A 26,209-nucleotide genomic window follows, 5' to 3' on the forward strand; every position below is an offset into this window, starting at 1 on the left:
ATATGTTCATGACCCATAAGAGAACATGGCTCCCAAGAGGTCTTCACTAGATGGAAGAACCATGCTTTGGGAGGAATACATGTCATTTGGTACCGAAGACAGATCGGGTTCCAATGCCACTAGTACATAATGCACAATACCATATGTGTGATCATCAGCAGATGTAGAGATGGAACGAGTAGCCACATAATTGACCTGTGGCAGGGAAGGTACTGCTTGCAAACAAGATCCGATAGGGGATGATGGTTGCAAAGGAGGCACCTGGTGACCAATGAATGAAAATTGATCAATGGTCACTACTCTCTCTTCATGCAGAAAGCAAACCACATGGAAAAGTGAAGAAACAAGAGCTCCCATGATATAAACATAATCGTGTCCAAGGGGAATATTGAAATCTAATGCACCTTGGACTACCATCATGTCTATATAGATGGTATTTCCTCCCAAAGTAATAGGGAACTTCGGAATGACCCCTAAGGGTTGACTGGTTCCTCTGTTGAAAGCCAACATATTATGAGTGATAGGCGCAAGCTGTGGGGAACCCAAAGCTTTCCAAGTAGCTAAATACATGATGCTAAAAAATGTGCCTTCATCTAATATAATGTCATGTACTACCATATTATAGGCTTGTACTATAATCTAGAAAGGCACATAAGATGGAAGGCGGAAAATGGTCAATGGACTCCAATCGAAAGATACGACAAAACTACTTAGTGGGTGTGTCATATGATTTCCTCCATGCTCTGTAGGAAAAGGATAAGGACTCTCCTAAACAACCGGGATGGGAGGGTCACCCTTCGATTCATGAGAATTTGAGGATACGAGAAGAACATGAGCAATATGATCACCACTCTCTTTGGGAACACAGTGAACAACTGAAGGCGAAGCCAATTCGACAGTCTTTTCGACCAATGGTTGGTCGGGAACAGTCACAAGAGGGTCATGCTCAGGAGGAGCATGATAGGCAAGAGATGAATCCAAGTCAATCTCTTTACCAACTAGGAGAGGGTTAGAAGAAAGCCTTTGATAACCAACAGGGATGTGGGGCTGAGGAGTTGTAAGGTTTTCCAAAACTTTGGAAGCTTTATCCATAAAAGGACAAATGTGAAGAAGATGGTTCCCTTCACATAACCTACAGGGGAATCTAATATTTCCCTTCTTCTTACCATCTTTAGCCGAGTGTGTATCATCGACATGATCTCTAAAGGTTGATCAGAATGGTCGATTCATGTTTTGATACCATGCCTCTAAGACTATGGGAACGTCGGGACAATCTCGAAGGAGATGGTCACCCTTACATAGCCTGCAAGGGAATTTTACCTTTCATGGAGGATCAAAAGGTTTGTCAACAAGAAGTGCATTTAGAGAAATAGTTGCACGGTTGTCTTCTCGCTTATCTGACTTCTTATTCTTTGTATTCTTCTTCTTCTTCTTAGCCTCCTGGTTACTAGATTTGAAAATTTCCCTAGTTGAAGTAGAAGGGGAGGGTGAAGAAATGGGGGAAGAAGGTGAGGGGTCAACCTTAGAATCATCGTGATGTGATTTGAATGAAGGAGATGTTTGTATAGGAGTCGGGACGCTCGGGGCCACCTAGGTCAAAAACAACCAGACAGGTAAACCAATGGTTAACCCAGGAAGAGACAACAACATCATATAAGGAGCACCAACATTTCCAAAAGAAGGAAAAGGACCACGATTCCCATTCGAGGGGGATCCTTGAATAGCAGACTCTGGAAATGTTTCCATTGGAATCGACCCTAAAGAATTACTAAGGAAGATAAATTTAACAAGGAATATTTCGTGGGAAGTTAATTTAAAACACTGAAACAAAAATTTTCTTTTTCATGTTTTGAGAGTCCAGAAAAGGGAAAAAGGTGACTCTAGTCTATTTCGGTTTGAGCAAGCTCGAAAGGACAAGTGCTCGATGATATTTTAAATTTACAGAGTCAAAAATACCAAAATGACTACTATGGGTGATCTAGCCAAGAGGATTACCAGGTAACCATGAACTACAGAATACCTCCCGGTGAACCGAGAAGTACAGGCAGGCAATCTCCCCAAATGTTGTGTTCGGTGTATCACGTTTACAAGGAAGCAGACTCAGTTTCCATGGATAAAGAATTGCAGACCTAGTGGGGTCTCCCTTTATATACTCGACGGTATGGGGAGCATAGGTCTGTACTAGCGTTGTCTAATTCCGAAGTGAACAACAGCTGCTAGTTTTAAAGACGCTGAAACACGTCTCTAGCCTAGACCTCTAAATATAAGTGTTAAGTTCCAATGCTTCCTTAGGTTAATTAAATATATTTTAATGGTTGATCTTGAATTAGGTTTCAATTACAAGGCCCTACCACTGTCAACTGAAAAAACTCCTACATGTAGCTATATGAGAAAGGAAATCTTTGTCTTCGATGAAAGTTAACACTAATTGAGAGATAGAGAACACACAATCAATGCAACAATCAAAGAATAAAATCTTTCACTAATAAATCTCCTAAATGCATTAAATCTTCCTATTGAATGCACTTCAACTAGTCCTTTCAACAGTAAAGAGAATTCATTTCTTTTTGAATGCAAATGATGATGCAACTCTAGCCTTCAATGATGCTAGCTAATGTAACATATTGACTCATCAAACTATAATTATGTATTTTCAATGGAATGGTAAAATGAATCTTGCACAAACACTTTAATGAAAAATTTTCAAAACAATCAACATCAATCAAATGGAAAGCACGAAACGAGGAATCCTTCCAAACCAATGATGCAATGATTCAATCAAGAACAAGACAAGCAATGTGATCTATGCCCGAAAAGAGATGCTTAATCAAGAGAAGAACAAATGAAACTTTTCAAACTTGTTTAATTGAAATCAAAGTAATAAAAGGACTAAAAAACGAAATGCAAAGGAGTAGCTAACCAATAACTTGACTTGCTGAGAACACAAACAGCTGAATGGACGATGACCTAGATGCCCTAGGGCCACAAACCATCCAAGGCTCAAAAAATCAAGCAAAGAGAAGCCAAACCAAACAAGCACACAAACTAAGCTAATGAAGCTTTCCAGTCAGGGAGAACACATGCAAAACAAGCTAAGAGGTAGAAATTAAGAGGGCAAGACACACTGGTTATGATCTAAGAGAAACCTTGATCTTCACCTACAAGAACCAGAGCGACTACCTAACTGAGAACAAGCATTGATCGAGATGACCGGAGCGACTGCCTAACTGACAAAAAGTGTTGATAGGCTTAATCAGCGTGACTTTTTGGCAAAAAAGAGCATTGATCGAGGATTTCAAGAAAAAAATAAAAATTTTCAAAAGCCAAAACCAGACCTGCCACTATAAATTTCAGACTCAGAGTAGTAAACCAAGCAAAGAAGAGAAAAGTAAAGGGAAACAATGATACTAAAAAAGTTCACACAAAACCATAAAATGACAATCAATCAAATAGAAGGATTTTCTCCCCAGTGGAGTCACCAATTTGTGGTGCAGGTAAATTCTCAGTGCCAACACAAACAATTCCTCTAGCCCGAGAGAGTGGGTCTAGCCACAAACAAACAATCTATGGAAAATCTCCTTAAGCTAGAATCAATTAAGAGGGCCTACCTCTTAGAACACTATTCCGCTTGGTGATGATCCTGCTTCCTCACTCCAATTATCTTCTATTTCCTTCCTTCAAATACTTGAATCAAGCAAACAACAACAAATGTGATAGCATGCAATATTGTATTTAGCCTACTTAACAGGTTAAGGAACATTAAGACATAAAGATGTCATATAACACTTCATGTAGGAAATCAATCAATAGTTGTATTCATATAAATTAGAAAGAGATTACAACCAATCCCTTAACGTTGCTGGTCTCCTCTAACATATCTGGGTTCCCACACTCCTACTAGCATCTCATGGATAACCCTCAACAATGAAAGTTGAGGCCTATTCCCTCTAGTCTCAAACCATACCAAAACACACTATTCTTCCTCAAACATACACTAGAAAGCTACAAGCTATAGATGTATTTCTGATCATTCAAACTCACTCCAAAACTAGTTTAGCTTGGGAAAATAGAGGTTTATATAGCTTGGATGGAGGGGGGATGGTTCCTCTCCTCATGGGAGAAGGCCTTATCTCTTGGGTTTGTTCCATCCTAATAGGGGAAAGGAACCCAAACTAGATTCCTCGGCTCCATCTAGCCCAACCATTTACCAGACTTCCGTTACGAAGCTTCCAGACCTGGAAGCTTTGACTCCATATTTAAAAAACTTGCCAAAATAGGGTCGACGCAACTGAAAGAAGGCTCAGTAGCGCTGATCGGCACTAGTCCCAGTGTTAAACTCCACAGATCAGAGCGGGGGATGAACTTGTCATTAGCGTCGGTCTTGTAAACTAGGGTAAAAGGAATATTCTTGGGAAATGATGCAAGAGGGAAATGTTCTACTCATGAAGAGGGACATAATGGGAGTTATTCATGATGGGAAAGCATGTAGGGTTCACTGTAGAGGTCCTCCAGGATTGTGGAATGGGGAGTACAGGGACAGTGACAAAATATTGTGTAACAGGACTAGCGGCTGATGATTCTGTCTATCAGTTAGACTCTTCATAGTCTTTTCCTGCTCCTACATCAACCTTTCGTTATCTTCCTCTAATTGGGTCATCTCCTCCTTCAATTCTTGTATAGTTTCCACAATAACAGTATTGGTATTTCGCGGCTCATCACCCAACTGCACCCATACATTAGGATTGCCATCTTGAAATTATGCTGGTCTTGTTCTCATTACAGACTTGTGTAGTGGATTTCCAGTCCTCCTCATGATGTCTGCTTCCCTGCTTCCTCCGTGCACATAACCGATGTTGTTATTTACTTATATTCCAAAGGTCTCAGTTTTGCAACATGAGCTCTCTGATACCATATGTCATACACCCGCATGTCAAATATGCATAAAGAAAATTTTATATAAATACTATATATTCAACAAAGAACTTTACTTATAACATTTTAATAATTGCACCAAAATTGTGAGATATTTACCAATGCATTTCTACATTACCTCCAACTAATGTAATATCTTATTACTATAATATAATTCTTTACAATAAGTTATACCATAGCTTAATTTCTGCGACTATTGTTTAATGGATATACAATGGTGGGGTTTCTACAGAGGCCATAGGCCCACTTGTCACTTTCGAGACACGATTTAACTATACCATATACTCACCTGCATTTAAGCCAGGACTTTATTACTATCCGTTTCTAAGCTAACAATAAATCTTTATCACTCAACCTCCTGCACTACATTAATTCACTGGCTATTATATTGGCCTAGGTGGAGGTATCGCCTTACTGGAGTGCTTATGTTGTACAACTCTATCGTTTGACATCAGAATTAGCTCTAGATCAACGATATTCGGTTGTCACTTGGATCAGACGGTGGATGAGAATCCTCGGGTTTCTGGGCCTTTGGAGTAGTGTTGTATGTCAGTTCATTCTTCCCTCTCTTGGAAATAGATACAGTATGCTCTGAGGAGAGGTTTCCTCCATGCTCAAGTATTCACATTTCGCTCGCTTTTTACTGGAGGCTATTTTCTCCAAATTTTTTCAACGTTGTCGCTTTATGCCTTCTAATCATCCTGGTTTTCCCTATCAGGCGTCTTGGGCTTCTGGCTCAGCATTCTGCAGCGATGAAGGTTTCTACATGTGTTTAAATAAGGTATTGTCTGAGTGGTTTGTATGCTAATTTCATTTTCAAGTCTTTTATCCTACTATTGTTATTGTATGTCAGCTTTTAACCTTCGGTAGTCCTCCTAGTTAGGGTGGAGGGTTTTGCAGGTGATAAATTTTTTGGGCGAAATGCTGGAGGAAGCCCTCACTCGGCCCACTGAGCATGGCAATGAAAGTCCTGACCCATTATCGGGTACTTATGCTTGCCTAAATATTTGTTGTTACGGATTTTCTTGGTTGAGGGTTTCGGCTCTTAGAAGGAAGCTCCATTTGTGAATTGTTATGTTGTTAATATACTTAAATGCATTTACCTTAGGCATTGCCGGCCCTTAAAAGGGCGATATGCATTTGGTACATTTGAATAAGGGTTACGCATACCACTATTAATGTATCAGTTTTTTTTAAATAACTGTATTTAATTTCTAGCTGACCTCAAATAGGGTGATATGTATTTTATATATATTGCAAAGGCTTGTGTCGTTCAAACCCCACCTGACTCTGTTAGCTTCCTTTCTTGATGATAGGTTGGACAACCTTGTAATGCCATGGCGAGTAAATTACAGTTCTTTATTTGTCGTTTACTTATTTATCTTTAATCATATTATGGGAATGTAATGTTTTCAATATTTTCTTTGTTAGTTTCAAAAAAGATAAAAGTCTATTCTGCTTGTCATGTTGAAGCTGTAAATTTCTACTCAATCTGTGGATTTTAAGTAGAGATGGTAGTATTGTCTACCTTGGTCCCTGAGGGTAGGGATTTAAAATCAAAGAATGAATCCTCATGGGTTTAACTGTCGTAAACTTTAAATTCTTGTTTAATTTTTTTTGCTTAAGCTCTCTCAGTTGCTTTCTCAGTTAATTTTGGTAGGTTGGTATCCATAATGCTTTCCTTTCTGGTAGATAATATGAATGTTTTCTTATCATATATTCATATACAGTTATTTGTTTTGTCCCTGGTGTTCAGGGTTTGGTCGATACCTATGTATTCAAGGTTTTTCCTCCTTAAATAAAGATTATGGCATTCTGGTTACTACATGAATATTTAATCTGTGTAACAACTCTGACCATTTTCGTATTTAAATGTTTTTTTTTAATTTCTATGATAAATTCTTAACTAAACTCTATGATTTTCTTCTCTCATGGTCCACCAATTTTGACTATGCCTTTTACTCGGTACGAAACGTAATCTACCTCTCATCTAGATGCATGAAAAATTTATCTATGGACTATTTATACAAATTCCTCAGGTTAACCAGCCCATTTCTACTTTCTGTTAACAAATAACCTGCATGGATTTATATCAAAATACATATAAGATTTCTAACTATTTAACATGAGGATTTTTCACTTATCTGGACCATGTTGTCTTCCACATTTGGTCGATAACTAGACCTTGTTGCTTGCTTCTTTGCCTCCCAACTTTGAGACTACCATGTAAGTTAGTCTCCCCACGAGCTATCTCTGAATACAAGAAACTTATTCTTTTAGTATGAGAACTCACGGTCTCACAGCCATCTGAAACTTATTCTTTTAGTATGAGAACTCACGGTCTCATGGCTATCCGGTCCAAACCAGATGTAACCACATAAAACTGCCTGACATTTCGGCATAAATTTTCCTCCTTTTCCTTTCTTGCTCACTTTCCTTCCTGATCTCAGATACCCCTATCCTCTTGATATTTCTTGAATAAATCCTCAATAAATCAGTTAGGGACTGGTAACTGTCAATCCTAACTGCTTTAGCAAGTAAAACAATATTACAGGTAACTGTTATTTCACTTTTTTCATGCTTAAATTCAAGAACTAGTTTTTATAACTTAAAATAATAAATAGTTGTTTTACATTGTCTGGGGATATCACAACATCATGCATGGATGTAAAAGTAGAATAATTTGGAGACAAAGGAGAACTACCACCTAGTCCAATCATCATACTCTTGGCAAGAAATGTAAGCGATGGAGTGAATTCTATTTGCAAATATAAGATTAAAAAATGATGCAGGTTGTTCACTCGAAAATGTAGGAATGCCTCTTTCTCTATGGAATCTAACCCCACTTTGAAACTACACACTTGTAGAAAAATCCTAATTAGTAATGTTCTATTACTTATTTTCTATTCACATTGTTGTCTTTATAGTTCAAATACATAAAATCATTTATTTTTATCTATTTGTAAATTATATATTGTTGTTTGTTTCATCTTTAATCCCATCTCAATCCTTCCCTCAATGTTTCTTACTCTACTCTTAACCTAATATAATCTATTTTTTTAGAGATAAAATATCCCTAGTCCTCTCCTTATCCCCCTTATAGCTATCCCTTTCTTTATCATTATTAATCATGCTTTTAGATTCTATATCTAATAGTAACATTCAATTACATTTTAATAATTAATAGAAATCTTTAATTTAGTTATTTATTTATTTCCATTCTTTGTTAGTCTATTAAAATAATTCAATATTGTTTCTTTTTAATATAACTCATAGTAACATTCAATTACATTTTAATAGTTAATAGAAATCTTTAATTTAGTTATTTATTTATTTCCATTCTTTGTTAGTCTATTAAAATAATTCAATATTGTTTCTTTTTAATATAACTCATATCTCTTTACTATTAAATTCAATTTGACTAATATTTTTTATTAATTTGACTTAACATTTTCAATTACACTTCTAATCTAATTCTTAATTTAACATGACTTTGTTTTTCTCCAATTATTCTTCTAATCATTTTCTTAATTCAATTGACTTAATCTTATTATTAATTTTGACTTAACATTTTATACATGTTTCACTTTACCCTTTCCTATCCCCTAAATTAATAATTAATAATTAATAATTTCATTAAGATTCACAATAGTTTTATCTCTCTAATGGTCAAATTCCTTTTCTTATATCTTTTCTCCATTCTAATGGTCAAATTCCTTTTCTTATATCTTTTCTCCATTCTAATGGTCAAATTCCTTTTCTTATATCTTTTCTCCATTTATACTTATGACATTCTTTGTTTCATCATTTGAACTTTCTGTCCACAAAAATGGGTGAAATGTTAATTTTTATTATCAGTTAATAAATAATTTTGTTTGTTTATTTAAATTTAATAAAAATTGCAAAAATTACAATTCTGATTTACTAATAAAAATTTTAAGCATATAACTTTAATTTTAACCATATAATAATTTTTTTAATATTTTAATTTATTTTAAGTAAGAATTTTAACGGTATAACTTTAATTTTAACCATATAATTTTTTAAATATTTTAATTATTTTAAAATAATTTTATAAAAATGTAATTTTAAAATAATTTTAATTATTTTAATATTAAAAAAATATATTATTAAAAAAAATGCGTTACCAATTAGTTTATTTGTAGGCAAATATCTAATCATCTGTAAGCTGTGCAAAATTCACAGAATATTAAAAAAATATATTATTAAAAAAATGCGTTACCAATTAGTTTATTTGTAGAGAAATATCTAATCATCACACAAGTTGTGCAAACTTCACAGATGAAAATACCGTTAATTAGTATTTCTATTACTTCAATATTTTTTTTTTTTAAACGGAAGGTTAATTAGTATTTCTATTACTTCAATATTTCTTTTTTAACGGGAGGGGTTAGTTCCCGTCAAAAGCATTGCACAACTTCACAGATGAAAATACCGTTAATTAGTATTTCTATTACTTCAATATTTTTTTTTTTTAAACGGAAGGTTAATTAGTATTTCTATTACTTCAATATTTCTTTTTTAACGGGAGGGGTTAGTTCCCGTCAAAAGCATTTATGGACCCTCGTTTATTACATATATAAATATCAGACTGTCGCTGATAACGGTCACATCCACATCCATCACATCAAGCCTGAATATTCGCCAAATCACCAGAAAATTCACCATGGAACAGCATTAGCTGCAGCGCAGCAGCACGATGGAGGTTCGAACGCCGGCGAGGTGCGAGTTATCCGTCTACCCCTCCGCTGAGCCATGCACTCATATGCATTCTATTATTTCAATACCGTAGCAATATAAACTGCAAAATTGTACAAACATGACTAATTAGCTAGATAGTTGAATGACATATTTCACTATTTCAATTCCTATGTAATCAAAATTATGATGATGATTACCAATTTTATGTTCGGATGATGCTTCATCCTTCTTGGGTTTTGACTTTAAAATTTTAAATTTTATGATGATGATTAGCAATTTTATGCTCTGATAATGCATCCTTCGAATTTGATTTGAAATTTTTTCAAAAATAACCGCTGAAATTTTCTCTCATTTAAAATAATTTATATATATATATATAAAATATGATTTGTTTTTATGTTTAATAATTTAAGTACAATTTTAAATTTGCTTTGTTTAAATTATAAATGTTTCAAAATTTGAATATCCCAAAATATTTAAATACTAATATATTTATATATTTAAAAATATATTTATAATAATAATAAATCTCAATTTTATTCTAAATTATATTAATTAAAATACTTTGAAAATTTAATAATTGAAATGAAAATTAAAAATTATATATATATATATATATAAAAGTTTTATTCTTAACTCTATTTTATAGTCAAATTTGTAATATATATATATATATATATATTAAAAAGTTTTATTCTCAACTCTATTTTATAATCAAATTCATTAAAAAAATTTAAATAATAATTTTTAATGGAATACTATACAATATTTTAATACCCAACCAAATTTTAAAACATAATTACATTTTAAATAAGAAAATATACTCAAGTTATAAAATAAAATAAAATCATAAGATAGAATTGATTTCAGAATAATCTATTTTAATTTCAAGTTGTTTTTAGTGCGATTTTTTGGAAGTTTTTTTTCCGGTTTAATTTTTCTAAAATCCGGCAAGAATTTATTGAAATCACAAATTTGATGGGTAACAGCTACACAAGCCAAGTACCCAGGGGTTTTTCAGAATGTTGAATCAATATATACAAAAAACCAATTTAAATAATACAAATAAAATTTCACTTAAATTTTTTTGGCTACTCCTTTGTAATTTCTCAATTACAATAGAGTCCATTCATTTTATGATGGACAAAATATGATTCGGATAGATGCGTAAACGGTTGTACCTAAACGTGGAATTGACCAATTATAGAAGTTCAACCTATTAAGAATTAATGAAACAAATGATGAAATTGAAAATCATTCGTATTAGCTTTGTCTTAGAGGCTTCAAGTGTGCTTTCCTTACTTCCTAAGGCTACAAAGGATGCTTTCTCTACATCTCCCATTGTTGATCAAGCAATAAGGCATCATATTCTAATGAGTTCTTGTTTCTCTTTAATTATCCATTTATCAATGTTTCTTCTGCAAATGGAAAGAAGTATGTACTTTATGTTCCCTTGTTATTCTCAGTTTTAGATGGGTACTAGAGAGACACCTATTTTAGGCTCTCTCTTAGGTGGGCACTAGAGAGACACCTATTTTAGCCTCTCTGAAGCCTATTTGTTCTCATATGGATTCATTGGAGGGAAAAGGGGGATCCCTATCCCCTTGTCACAATGGACAAGGTTTCTCTCCCACAAATTTCCAATGTTGTTAGGTCCAAAGTTAGGCTAAAATAAGATTACTTATTCAAATGTGTTCTAACCCTAGATTCTCCTCTACCTTACCTTGTGGGGGTAAAAATGCCACTTGCTAAAAATGTAGCAAGACACGATGCATGATATGAAGAAAGGGAAGCATGCAACTATCTATAGTTCCCTTCAAGTTCCAGCATGATTTTTCTATCATTTAATGCTCGAGGGTTAAGGGGTGTCCATGAGAAACTAACACTCAAAAGGCTCATTTGAAACCATAAACTAAAAATTTCAAAAGACTCCATTAGTTCTATGTAATTGGCTTAAGGATTGGTATTTCACTTCTTTAGATTCAAATGGTTTGTAGGTAGTTTGATTACAAGTTATAGCCTAGATTTTACTACTCTTTCATCCTTCTCAATTTGTTTAGTTATTTCTTTTTCACTGGCATTAAAAATCATTGGTTTCAGGTTCATCATGCTTAGTTTTTATGAGCAATATGTTGAAAGGGTTCCTTTCAGGAATATTTGGAGAGCTTGTTCTATGACGAATAAAACTCTAGTCGGTAGGTTTTGCCACGAATCCATATGTGACGCTACTGTGAAGAACTTGTTATCTTCCTCATGGATATTGATGTTGGGGTATTCTCTTATGTTCCACAATTCGATTAGAGGGTGACTTTGCTTCTACTCAATTCAGAGGAAGATTTATAGAAAAATATGGAGAAAGAGTGGTCCTCGAGATCCCTATGGATTAATTTTGTAGTGGTGGAAACTAGACTTTGACCATATGAAAGCTCCTATAGTTGTTTAACATATATAAAATATTTTCTTAGTAATAATAAAAATTCAACATTTTCATTGTTCTCTTTTGTGTGAATAATTATTCTCTTTTTACATAACTATTTGTTTCCATTCATGAACTCACTTTAATTATGCCCAACTCAACCTAAGGGTCTTATGCATTACCAAATATAGATAAATCTTTCACATAGGATCATTCTCTACCACATTAATATATGTGCACCTGAGATGACTTATATTTGTGAGTCTTTAAAATTTTATTAATTTATTTTAATATGTAAATTATTACACCGTAAGGCGTTTCTCTTTGAAATGAACTCCCCTAAAATCTACTTGTCATCGCTGTGTGCTATTAGATTATGTGTTAGACGATTGGAGGATTGTTAATCGTTCAATCAAGGGAAGGTAGTTGAATGGTTGCAACTGTTCATGCTGCTAGATTGGAGCCTGAAAGATTTGCCTGGGGTACCCTTTTCGTCTTCTCCGCACGATAGATACGATCATGCACTTTATGTATACTGTGTTGCAACTTGCTAACCATTATTTTAAGGTTTTTGGTAAGCATGCCAGGATACCTTGCGCCTGGAATGTGCTTGCTTGTATTTCTTGTGCTGGAGTTCACTTAATTTATGCACGTCAGATCACTTTGCGCTCAGCATATCAGATTTCATAATATCTTACAACATTCACATTCTGCAACCGTTTTGGGACCATTCAGTCTATGAATAGGATCTGCAACGTCATTGTAAATGTTGTTATGGAGTCTAGTCATGCATCCTTGGTATCTAGACAGTTTTGGGAGTCTACTAATGGATGCCCTAAGTGCTTACTGTGTAGATTCTGGATTGTGATACTTCTGTTCTGCAGCCATGATGGTGAATTTCTGACTATGATTTGGATAAATACAATGGATAGCCGAGAAGATTCTATGATATTGTTGTCAATGGATCGTACGGATGTGGAAGGTTTTGTGCTTTGACGATGTTATCCCCAATCTGTTATGATTAATATGTTAAATGTATGGTTCTTTCTCTGTTTTATATGCGCACTGTAATATTTTGTCTCGCGCCTACTTTCTGTAACTCTTGGATTGATACTTTGGGTGAGACTGCTCTTTCTTTGAAAGGATTGGAAATGTCAGTATCCTTTAGTGTACAAGGTTACAATTCCATCGGATAACCATGAGGACCTCTGGTTTCATATTTAGCCCCAACCGGTACCCCAAAATGCAAATGATAGCACAAAGATGGGCTGGTAAAATTAAACAAACATAAACTGAGTAGGGTCTAAATGTCAGAAAGAAATTATAATGAAAGTGGATGTAGTGTATATGTGATGTGGCAATGTCATGGCCTAGATTGTCAATCATAGCAACTCTCTGATTAGGACGCGGTTTAATATGGGGATATGTGTTCCATCTGCAACTTTAATTAATTTCCAACCCTTATTGCGATGTGAACGATTGGTATTTGTCATTTGGTATGCATAACAAGCTTTAACTTCTTTTGATAATAAAAAATGCAGGCTGCATACTGGCATTTGCCTCTCAATTGGACTATTTAATGGTTATTTTCCACAAGTAAATAAACAATCTTCATTTCAGATGGCATTTTCTCTTTGAAACTATGCCTCTAGACAACAGCCTACTAACTTAACTGAACATTCATAAAGCGCTGCCAAATCTTAGTAGTTCACGACCTATTTTAAATTATATCAAACTTATTTGAACTAACACAATATTTAATTAAGCGGGGCCATTTCACACTACTTAGTACAATAGAATGATCTTTCTTGAAATAGAATAAGTACTTCAAAAAAGTACCTATGAATTTTACTCATAGTTATTTGACTTTAACCTTAACAGAATCCTCTGCAGAATCCCTATATGTATTCTGGTACAATGTGTCCCATGTTTTACCCAAAAAAAAGAAGCAAAAAGGGCATCCTGGCCTTGCACAACTGGACATTAGAAACTAAGGAATTGACAGCAACCATAAAGAAGGATTGGAAAGGAGGAGACTCTTCTTGTAGCCTGAAATCTTAAATAATCCCCAAAGTTGTCTTAGCTTTTCATAGAATTAACAAACACTCATATCCTTTATACAATGTAATTGAATTGGCACCTGAAAATAAAAAAACCTCAAGAAAAGATTTGCACAATCTTTCATTTACAGAAGAGGCCAACAAATTTTCAATTTTTCAGAATTTGGCCATAATTTTAAGGTTGAACAGCGTAACCTTAAACCCTAACCCCAGAAATAAATATCCCACTAAACCCCAAATAATACATATAAGATCAGATTGCAAGCCGAAGAACTCAGTTTTTGAAATTTTTCACACTACTGGAATGTTTGAGAAAGAGAAACCATTGTAGCCCTTATACGCATACCATGCAATTCTCGAATAATAGAACCTTGGGACAAACTGGATTGTTCCCAACAATGCAAACAACATACCTCCTCAACAATAAACAGAAATCCCACAAAAATAAAATCAGATATAACCCTCAATCTTCAGCAGTAAGGCAACACCGATATAAGAGGCCAAAAAATCCAAAAATAGATTTGAGAAATAGAACAAACATGAAATGCTTTATTTCCGGATAAAAATCATAGACAAACCATGGGTTCTGTCACCGCCAATTTGCTGAGAGAACATGAAGAGGCCAATGGCAATGACGATGGTGTCGAGGATTAACAGTGCAACTGCCAATGATATTTCATTTCTAGGGGGCTTGCTGGGTACAATAAACGTACCACTGATCATTGTCGTTTACATAAGCCATGGACATGGATGGAACAATTCAAACCTCTTCTATTCGGCCTTATTATGGCAAAAACGCTTCTCCAAATTGCTCTTCGTCAGATCTGTTCGTCCCAGAGATATTCAATATCTATATATAGCCACTATGATTGAACTTAGCTCCAAAAGTCACTTTCTCTGCAAACATTTGCCTCTGACAAGGAGAGTAATGTGCATTAAAGCGTCTCCCAAATGCCTTGTCGGAATCCTTACCTTGGAAATTTATCGTTCATGCTTCAAACCTCATTTAACTTAAAGCTATCGATGAAAATATCAGCATAATTTTGGCTGGGTAATAATGTTGTTTAATTATGCCGTAAGGCATTTCCCTTCGAAATGAACTCCCCTAAAATCTACTTGTCATCCCTGTGTGCCGTTAGATTATGTGTTAGACGATTGGAGGATTGTTAATCGTTCGATCAAGGGAAGGTAGTTGAGTGGTTGCAATTGTTCACGCTGCTAGATTGGAGCCTGAAAGATTTGCCTGGGGTACCCTTTTCGTCTTCTCCGCTCTTGCTTCTCGTGCTGTAGACCTCTGAAACGGGCTCCATCGAATCTATAGGGAAAATTTCATCCATGGATTTCCTGAATGTGGAAATGAGATCCAGATCAAATAAGGTCAGAGATGAATCGTCTGACGATGACTGCTGCGTCCAAATGGTTTTCATGATTGAATCTGCAGGAGTCGAGGGTGAATCCACCCCAGAGGAAGAAAAGCCATTGAGAAATCCATTTCCATTGTCGAAATTTTTCTTCAGATTCGTGTTGGGTGTTGTTGAAGATGCCTGCAAATTTTCGTCTGCAATTTTCATGCCAAGGGTAACCTTGTGCCTTTGGCTGGACCCATTCCACAGTTTGGAGCTCTTTTGCATCAGAAAAATGATGCTTTTGCTGGTAATCCAGGTCTTTGTGGTCACCCACTGACAAATTTATGTTCAATTCCTTCAACACTCTCGGATCCTCCAAAAATCAACTCACCTTCAGCAATTGCAGCCATGCCTGTTATTAACAAGGGAAAAGGTCTAAGTAAAGGCACCATAGCTGCCATTGTAGTTGGCGATTTTGCAGGGATAAGCCTCCTTTGCGTAGTTTTTATGTACCGTTACTGGGGAACAAGAAGAAAGAAGAAGTCAGAGGATGGGCCTAATACCAGGAATATTCAGTTGGACAACAATTGAGACTGTTCTTCCAGTTCGTGTAGAGTTGGATGGCTCTGCCTTAAAAAAGTTGATGAGAGCTCATATGGAAGTGCCTCGGACAATGGAGATCAACATCAAGGAAATTTTGTGACATTAAATGGAGATCTTGACATGGAATTAGATAAGCTACTCAGAGCCTCCGCATATATATTGGGTGCCAGTGGTTATACTATATTGTATAAGGCAGTTCTGGAAGATGCGCTGACTTTTGCAGTAAGGCGACTTGATGATGGTGGTTTGGAAAGGTACAAGGATTTTGAAGTAGAAGCTAAAGCAATCAGTAGGGTTAAACATCCCAACATTGTTCGCCTCCGAGATTTTTATTGGGGTATAGAGGAAAAATTGCTGGTTTATGACTACATTCCACATCGAAGCTTGGAAAACGCCTATTATGGTGGGTTCTCTTGTTCTCTTTTTTCCATTTGATGTATATTTGTAGGAAATCTCGTTCAATTCATTTCTGCATGGTTGTTTTTTATTTTTTTTACAAAGATAGCCCTTCAATCGTTTGCATATTATGAGTTTCTTATGGATTCCACAATCTCCCCTCTTTAGCTATTGTACCTTCAGCTAATACATAGTCATTTGAAAAAGATGTACCTTCAGCTCCCGTATCTATTTTTTCACAATATTTATGACCGCAATCAGATTAGATAAATATTGAATAGCTATAATTTTCAATTTTACTCACCCTGTCTTGGGCCAAAATTTTGAACATTATGGCACCTCTTTCATTACAAGCATCAGGGGAATTGACATTATTACAAAGATTTTGGTTGATGTTGTATGTATCAGGTTCCGTCCCCATATATTGGTTGATGTAACAAAGGTGGATCTGAGTACCACTATTTTGGGATTCAAGATATCAATGGCTATTATGATTGCTCCAACTGCCATGAAAAAGATGGCTCATCCCGAAGGTATGCATTAGATTATTGTATTACAGTTAACATCCTATTTTGATGCATATATTTTCTGAAAGTGAATCCATCATCTTTTACAGGAGAGTATGCTACTGCAAGAGCTGCTGGAACTATAATGGTTTGGGCATCGATCTTCTCTTTGTGGGATCGATCTTCTGAATGTTTTAATTTCCTTCTAGCTATTAAGGATTTAAGAAATTATAATGATTTTGGATTCTGAAATAGTTTGTTGTGTTGATAAAATTTGAGGCTTGGACATATTTGTTGTACACGCTTTCTTCATGGGCTACATCAAGTGTTGAAGAGGTTGCTTCAACTAGACCAGGCATTCACTTTTTTCAACTTTATGTAAGTTTATCATTTCCACCCATATGATTGTCTTCCCATGTTTTCTGAGATGTAATTGAGTTCATATCCATCCAATTGTATTATAGGCTCCTCAACCAATGGTAAGACCAGTTATATTGTGTTGGGTTTACTAAATGTGGATGTATGAGTGGTGTTAAAATTTAGATGTCATTGCTGGCAGGTTTACAAGAATAGGAATGTTGTTGCACAACTTGTTAGAAGAGCGGAGAGGGCTGGTTTTAAGGCAATTGCACTGACTATGGACACACCAGGATGCTATTTTAAGTTCTTCCTATATTCAAGGTCTAGACTTCTTCCTTAAGTTGGTTTTTTCTTGCAGACAGTGGATTCTGGACTGGCATCATATGTTGTAGGTCAAATTGATAGATCATTGAGTTGGAAGGTTTGTAATAGTCCTGGTAGAGAGATATTTCAAATAATTCTTCGGTATTGTGTTTGAATAGAATGGAAATGGATAGAGAAGCACCTAGAAAAATCTTGGGGTTGAGTTGCTACCTTTGCTTGTGACCTTCTAAATCTCAGAAAAATTATTTGTGATGAGTCATATTATGATTTACATCTTCAAGAAATACTTCGTATCATTTTTCAAGAAATACTCTGTATCCTTTTTCCAACTTTTAAGCTGAAAATATGCATATTGTCACACCAATGCATTTGATTACACATTTAACACCAAAACAGAAGGCATGGGTCTAAAAATTGTTTAGTTTGAGTTTGTGAGTAGGATGTGAAATGGTTCAATTTGTTTCTGCATGGTTGTTTTTTATTTTTTTTATAAAGATAACCCTTCAATTGCTTGCATATTATGAGTTTCTTATGGATTCCACAATCTCCCTTGTTTAGCTACTGTACCTTCAGCTAATACATAGTCATTTGAAAAAGATGTACCTTCAGCTCCCGTATCTATTTTTTCACCATGTTTATGAATGCAATCAGATTAGATAAACATTGAATAACTATAATTTTCAATTTTACTCACCCTATCTTCAGCCAAACTTTTGAACATTATGGCACCTCTTTCATTACAAGAATCACGGGAATTGACATTATTACAAAGATTTTGGTTGATGTTGTATGTATCAGGTTCCATCCCCGTATATTGGTTGATGTAACAAAGGTGGATCTCAGTACCACTCTGTTGGGATTCAAGATATCAATGCCTATTATGATTGCTCCAACTGCCATGCAAAAGATGGCTCATCCCGAAGGTATGCATTAGATTATTGTATTATAGTTAACATCCTATTTTGATGCATATGTTTTCTGAAAGTGAATCAATCATCTTTTACAGGAGAGTATGCTACTGCAAGAGCTGCTGGAGGTATAATGGTTTGGGCATCGGTCTTCTCTTTGTGGGATCGATCTTCTGAATGTTTTAATTTCCTTATAACTATTAAGGATTTATGAAATTATAATGATTTTGGATTTTGAAATAATTTGTTGTGTTGATAAAAATTGAGGCTTGGACATATTTGTTGCAAACGCCTTCTTCATGGGCTACATCAAGTGTTGAAGAGGTTGCTTCAACTGGACCAGGCATTCGCTTTTTTCAACTTTATGTAAGTTTATCATTTCCACCCATATGATTGTCTTCCCATGTTTTTTGAGATGTAATTGAGTTCATATCCATCCAATTGTATTATAGGCTCCTAAACTAATGGTAAGATCAGTTATACTGCATTGGGTTTACTAAATGTGGATGTATGAGTGGTGTTAAAATTTAGATGTCATTGCTGGTAGGTTTACAAGAATAGGAATGTTGTTGCACAACTTGTTAGAAGAGCGGAGAGGGCAGGTTTTAAGGCAATTGCACTGACTGTGGACACACCAGGATGTTGTTTTTAGTTCTTCCTATATTCAAGGTCCAGACTTCTTCCTTAAGTTGGTTTTTTCTTGCAGACAGCGGATTCTGGACTGGCATCATATGTTGTAGGTCAAATTGACAGATCATTGAGTTGGAAGGTTTGTAATAGTCCTGGTAGAGAGATATTTCAAATAATTCTTCAGTATTGTGTTTGAATAGAATGAAAATGGATAGAGAAGCACCTGGAGAAATCTTGGGGTTGAGTTGCTGCCTTTGCTTGTGACCTTCTGAATCTCAGAAAAATTATTTGTGATGAGTCATATTATGATTTACATCTTCAAGAAATACTTCGTATCCTTTTTCAAGAAATACTCTGTATCCTCTTTCCAACTTTTAGGCTGAAAATATTTATATTGTCACACCAATGCATTTGATTACCCATTTAACACCAAAACAGAAGGAATAGGTCTAAAAATTGTTTAGTTTGAGTTTGTGAGCAGAATGTGAAATGTTTCAATTTGTTTCTACCTTTTTTTTTTTTTTTTTTTTTACAAAGATATCCCTTCAATTGCTTGCATATTATGAGTTTCTTATGGATTCCACAATCTCCCCTGTTTAGCTATTGTACCTTCAGCTAATACATAGTCATTTGAAAAATATGTACCTTAAGCTTCCGTATCTATTTTTTCACCATCGTTATGACTATAATCAGATTAGATAAACATTGAATAACTATAATTTTCAATTTTAGTCACCCTGTCTTTGGCCAGACTTTTGAACATTATAGCACCTCTTTCATTACAAGCATCAGGGGAATTGACATTATTACAAAGATTTTGGTTGATGTTGTATGTATCAGGTTCTGTCCCTGTATATTGGTTGATGTAACAAAGGTGGATCTGAGTACCACTATGTTGGGATTCAAGATATCAATGCCTATTATGATTGCTCCAACTGCCATGCAAAAGATGGCTCATACCGAAGGTATGCATTAGATTATTGTATTACATTTAACGTCCTATTTTGATGCATATATTTTCTGAAAGTGAATCCATCATCTTTTACATGAGAGTATGCTACTGCAAGAGCTGCTGCAACTATAATGGTTTGGGAATAGGTATTCTGTTTGTGGGATCGATCTTCTGAATGTTTTAATTTCCTTCTAGCTATTAAGGATTTAAGAAATTATAATGATTTTGGATTTTGAAATAGTTTGTTGTGTTGATAAAAATTGAGGCTTGGACATATTTGTTGTACACGCTTTCTTCATGGGCTACATCAAGTGGTGAAGAGGTTGCTTCAACTGGACTAGGCATTCGATTTTTTCAACTTTATGTAAGTTTATCATTTCCACCCATATGATTGTCTTCCCATGTTTTCTGAGATGTAATTGAGCTCATATCCATCCAATTGTATTATAAGCTCCTAAACCAATGGTAAGATCAGTTATATTGTGTTGGGTTTACTAAATGTGGATGTATGAGTGGTGTTAAAATTTAGATGTCATTGCTGGCAGGTTTACAAGAATAGGAATGTTGTTGCACAACTTGTTAGAAGAGCGGAGAGGGCTGGTTTGAAGGCAATTGCACTGATTGTGGACACACCTCGACTTGGGCAGAGGGAGTCTGACATTAGAAATAAGTAGTGAAAATTCATTCTATTTTATATTTGCTGACCGGACTAGGTAGACACGTGGGAGAAATCTTATATTTAGAGTATACTCCTCTTTAACGTTATGAGTTTGTACCCATGTTTTAACACTTTCTCAGCTCTCAATAAAAATTATAACATTGTGGAATTCCTTTAGGATCAGAAGTGATGCTAGGGTTAGAAAAAGCATTTAGCACCTATAATGTATCAAACTTAAACTAAGTCAGAAGTCTCGATTTTATCTGGGATTCCTCTTTGTTCATCCCTTGTCTGACACCGAGGTATCTAATGTTCTAAAAAGTCTCATTGTGATATCCACTAATAGAAGGCACAGGTCTAAAAATTGTTTAGTTTGAGTTTGTGAGCAGGATGTGAAATGGTTTATTTGTTTTTGCATGGTTGTTTTTTATTTTTTTTACAAAGATAGCCCTTCAATTGCTTGCATATTATGAGTTTCTTATGGATTCCACAATCTCCCCTGTTTAGCTACTGTACCTTCAGCTAATACATAGTCATTTGAAAAAGATGTACCTTCAGCTCCTGTATCTATATTTTCACCAACTTTATGACTGCAATCAGATTAGATAAACATTGAATAGCTATAATTTTCAATTCTAGTCACCCTGTCTTGGCCCAAACTTTTGAACATTATGGCACCTCTTTCATTACAAGCATAAGGGGAATTGACATTATTACAAAGCTTTTGGTTGATGTTGTATGTATCAAGTTCTGTCCCCGTATATTGGTTGATGTAACAAAGGTGGATCTGAGTACCACTGTGTTGGGATTCAAGATATCAATGCCTATTATGATTGCTCCAACTGCCATGCAAAAGATGGCTCATCCCGAAGGTATGCATTAGATTATTGTATTACAGCTAACATCCTATTTTGATGCATATATTTTCTGAAAGTGAATCCATCATCTTTTACAGGAGACTATGCTACTGCAAGAGCTGCTGGAACTATAATGGTTTGGGCATCGGTCTTCTCTTTGTGGGATCGATCTTCTGAATGTTTTAATTTCCTTCTAGCTATTAAGGATTTAAGAAATTATAATGATTTGGATGTTGAAATAGTTTGTTGTGTTGATAAAAATTGAGGCTTGGACATATTTGTTGTAGACGCTTTCTTCATGGGCTACATCAAGTGTTGAAGAGGTTGCTTCAACTGGACCAGGCATTTTCTTTTTTCAACTTTATGTAAGTTTATCATTTCCACCCATATGATTGTCTTCCCATGTTTTCTGAGATGTAATTGAGTTCATATCCATCCAATTGTATTATAGGCTCCTAAACCAATGGTAATATCAATTATTTTAGATTTGCTGACAGGATTAGGTAGACACGTGGGATAAATCTTATATTCAGAGTATACTCCTCTTTAACGTTACGAGTTTGTACCCATGTTTTAACACTTTCTCAGCTCTCAATAAAAATCATAACATTGTGGAATTCTTTTAGGATCAGAAGCGACGCTAGGGTTAGAAAAATCATTTAGCACCTATAATGTATCAAACTTAAAATAAGTCAGAAGTCTCCATTTTATCTAGGATTCCTCTTTTTTCATCCCCAGTCTGACACTGAGGTATCTAATGTTCTGAAAAGTATCATTGTGATATACAGTCATACATGCTAGACAGTAAGGCACACCTCTATGTTGAGATTCAATTCTAGATCCATAATTGGTTTTTACTTCTATTGATTTTTCTTTGTCAAAAATGTAGATTCGCATTGCCTCCATATCTTACCTTAAAGAATTTCGAAGGTTTGGATCTTGGGAAAATGGAAAAGGTATGTATTCCATTTTATGAGTTCTTTAAATAGAAGAATGTTGTTTTTAGTTCTTCCTGTATTCAAGGTCCAGAGTTCTTCCTTAAGTTGGTTTTTTCTTGCAGACAACGGATTCTAGACTGACATCATATGTTGCAGGTCAAATTGACAGATCATTGAGTTGGAAGGTTTGTAATAGTCCTGGTAGAGAGATATTTGAAATAATTCTTCAGTGTTGTGTTTGAATAGAATGAAAATGGATAGAGAAGCACCTGGAGAAATCTTGGGGTTGAGTTGCTGCCTTTGCTTGTAACCTTCTGAATCTCAAAAAAATTATTTGTGATGAGTCATATTATGATTTACATATTCAAGAAATACTTCGTATCCTTTTTCAAGAAATACTCTGTATCCTTTTTCCAACTTTTAAGCTGAAAATATGCATATTGTCACACCAATGCATTTGATTACCCATTTAACACCAAAACAGAAGGCACGAGTCTAAAAATTGTTTAGTTTGAGTTTGTGAGCAGGATGTGAAATGGTTCAATTTCTTTCTGCATGGTTGTTTTTTATTTTTTTTATTCCTCTTTGTTCATCCCTTGTCTGACACTGAGGTATCTAATGTTCTGAAAAGTCTCATTGTGATATCCACTCATACATGCTAGATAGTAAGGCACACCTCTGTGTTGAGATTCAATTCTGGATCCATAATTGTTTTTGACTTCTATTGATTTTTCTTTGTCAAAAATGTAGATTTGCATTGCCTCCATATCTTACCTTAAAGAATTTTGAAGGTTTGGATCTTGGGAAAATGGAGAAGGTATGTATTCCATTTTATGAGTTCTTTAAATAGAAGGATGATGTTTTTAGTTCTTCCTATATTCAAGGTCCAAACTTCTTCCTTAAGTTGGTTTTTTCTTGCAGACAGCAGATTCTGGACTGGCATCATATGTTGCAGGTCAAATTGAAAGATCATTAAGTTTGAAGGTTTGTAATAGTACTGGTAGAGAGATATTTCAAATAATTCTTCAGTGTTGTGTTTGAATAGAATGAAAATGGATAGAGAAGCACCTGGAGAAATCTTGGGGTTGAGTTCCTGCCTTTGCTTGTAACCTTCTGAATCTCAGAAAAATTATTTGTGATGAGTCATATTATGATTTACATCTTCAAGAAATACTTCGTATCCTTTTTCAAGAAATACTCTGTATCCTTTTTCCAACTTTTAAGCTGAAAATATGCATATTGTCACACCAATGCATTTGATTACCCATTTAACACCAAAACAGAAGGCACGGGTCTAAAAATTCTTTAGTTTGAGTTTGTGAGCAGGATGTGAAATGGTTGCAGACAATTACCAGTTTGCCAATACTTGTGAAGGGGGTTTTGAGAGTTACAGTATGTCATGTATGTAGACACACCTCCCATGGTCATATGGGCACTCCAATTCAAAATTTCTTTTGCTCTCTAGTCAGATTTCCTATATGGTTTTTCAATTGTACTCTCCCATAGTAGAACATATTTTGTATGAAAAACATAGGCGTAATTATATTGCATCATTGAAATCAGCAAGCAAACCTAATCAACATCCCACATACATGATATGCAAAGATTCCATAGTAGATCCAATCATGTGTACATAATTTAGATGTGAAATCAAATACTAGGATTAAAAGAGATAACTACAATACCTAATCAACATCCACATACATGATATGTGAATATTCCATAATAGATCCAATCATGTGTATAGAATTTAGATGTGAAATCAAATACTAGGATTAAAAGAAATAACTGCAATTAAATATGCAAACAATGATATTTGCTACTCAAATTTAATCTCAATAAACCAGAGTCATAGTCTAATGGCAACTAACGAATCTAGGAATGCATTTATATACGAAATTTAGCATGTATACATAGTGATCTTAAATCCATGAGGTGTAGACCATTGGTTTATATGAGATCTAGTCTCCATTAGATCTCAAGTTCAAACCTCATGGGGAGGGGTTGAGGATGGGAGCTACCTACGATGGAAATAAATTATCTTGAGAGACATCCATGGTTGACCAAGTCTCACACAATATCAAAGCCACTCCTAACCCAATTGGAAGGGAGGAAGAAAAAACTCTTAGCTGACATTGAGGCAACTTGGGAAGGTGATATATGGTGTATTATTGTTGCAATGGTAGGGGATGGATTTTAATTGCTGGTTGGACCAAAAGAAATTGATGCAAATCAATATTAACTACTTATTGATAATTTTTCCCACTGAGTTCCCTGAGGTCGAGTATAATGCTTTCCTTGCTTATCAAAGAGTATTGATTCCTTTTCATTTTCAACATTCTAGATAACCAAATCCAATTCTCTGTAATCATTGCAAAAGAGAGTCCATTATCATGTAGGGTTTGAATTGTTATTCTCCTCTTGTTGCATGCTAATATTGATCATCTTGTTCAGCTTCTAAGGTTCTTAGTGGCCTATCCTTTTCAGATCCTTTGACTAACACTATATCTCTCCAATCTTGTAAGAAGGTCATCAAAATCTCCCTTTTATCTGCTATGGTTGGCTAGGATTAAAATTACAAAGGGAGTAGCCAGAGGCTTGGTTTATTCACATGAAAGGAAGTTTATTCATGCAAATATTAAGCCAAGCAACATCCTTCTAGGCTTTGACATGGAGCCATACATAGCAGATTTTGGGCTAGAAAAGCTACTGGACACTGCCAATGTCAAGTATAGTAGCTCTGCTATCCACCTAAGGAACCTTGAAGGTATATTTTCAGGGAGAAAATGCTCCACTGGCTCCTGCGATAGCCTGCAAACAACACCTGATTTGCTGAGCAGTCCAGGCACATCCAAGAACTTTGTATCTCCTTACCAGGCCCCAGAGGCATTGAAAACTCTCAAACCCAACCAAAAGTGGGATGTTTATTCCTTTGGGGTTATTTTTCTGGAGATTCTTACTGGGAAGCCACCTTCAGATAAGGATTTTGTAGCATGGGGTCAAAACTTTGTTGATGACAAGCATCGCCTTTTGCGCATCATAGATCCTACTCTTCAACCAGAGGTTGAAGGAAGGGAAGAAATCTCAGTGTCTGTGGGGATTGCATTGAATTGTGCTTCTACTTCCCCTCAAAAGAGACCATCAATGAAGGAGGTATTGCATTTTCTAGAAAAAATGCCATCATCCACAACCGATTAACCAATTCTTTCTTCCTATGTATCATCCTTGCTTTGACATAAGTTGGACAGAGATGAGGACTTACACCCACATTCCGTATTCAACAGCTCTACTTAGACATTGACATAACTGACATAGACACCTCTATGATTGGGACTCAAACAAACTCTGTTGTCAAATCAGCTGCTTATGAAATCTCCAGAGTCTTCTTAAAAATTTCAATATTTCTACAATTGAGGATTGTAGCAAAACTCAGGGATCAAACTTAACTCCATGCTTATGAGGCATCCGCGTTCTCACAGTTTACTTGCAGCTCATTCTTAGTTTTAATGGGAAGGTGATATATGGTGTATTATTATTGCAGTGGCCAAGGATGGATTTTAATTGTTGGTTGGACCAAAAGAAATTGATGCAAATCAATGTT

General features: G+C 35.2%; 1 pseudogene; it reads left to right on the forward strand.

Annotated features, from left to right (window-relative positions):
• Positions 1–14,761: 14,761 nt before the first annotated feature.
• LOC149164662 (putative LRR receptor-like serine/threonine-protein kinase At4g37250) lies at positions 14,762–25,806 on the forward strand (annotated as a pseudogene).
• Positions 25,807–26,209: the final 403 nt, after the last annotated feature.

Source organism: Pinus tabuliformis, chromosome 5_1, assembly GCF_031772625.1.
Source record: "Pinus tabuliformis cultivar Carrire ecotype Pingquan chromosome 5_1, CPIR1, whole genome shotgun sequence".
NCBI classification, from domain to species: domain Eukaryota; kingdom Viridiplantae; phylum Streptophyta; class Pinopsida; order Pinales; family Pinaceae; genus Pinus; species Pinus tabuliformis.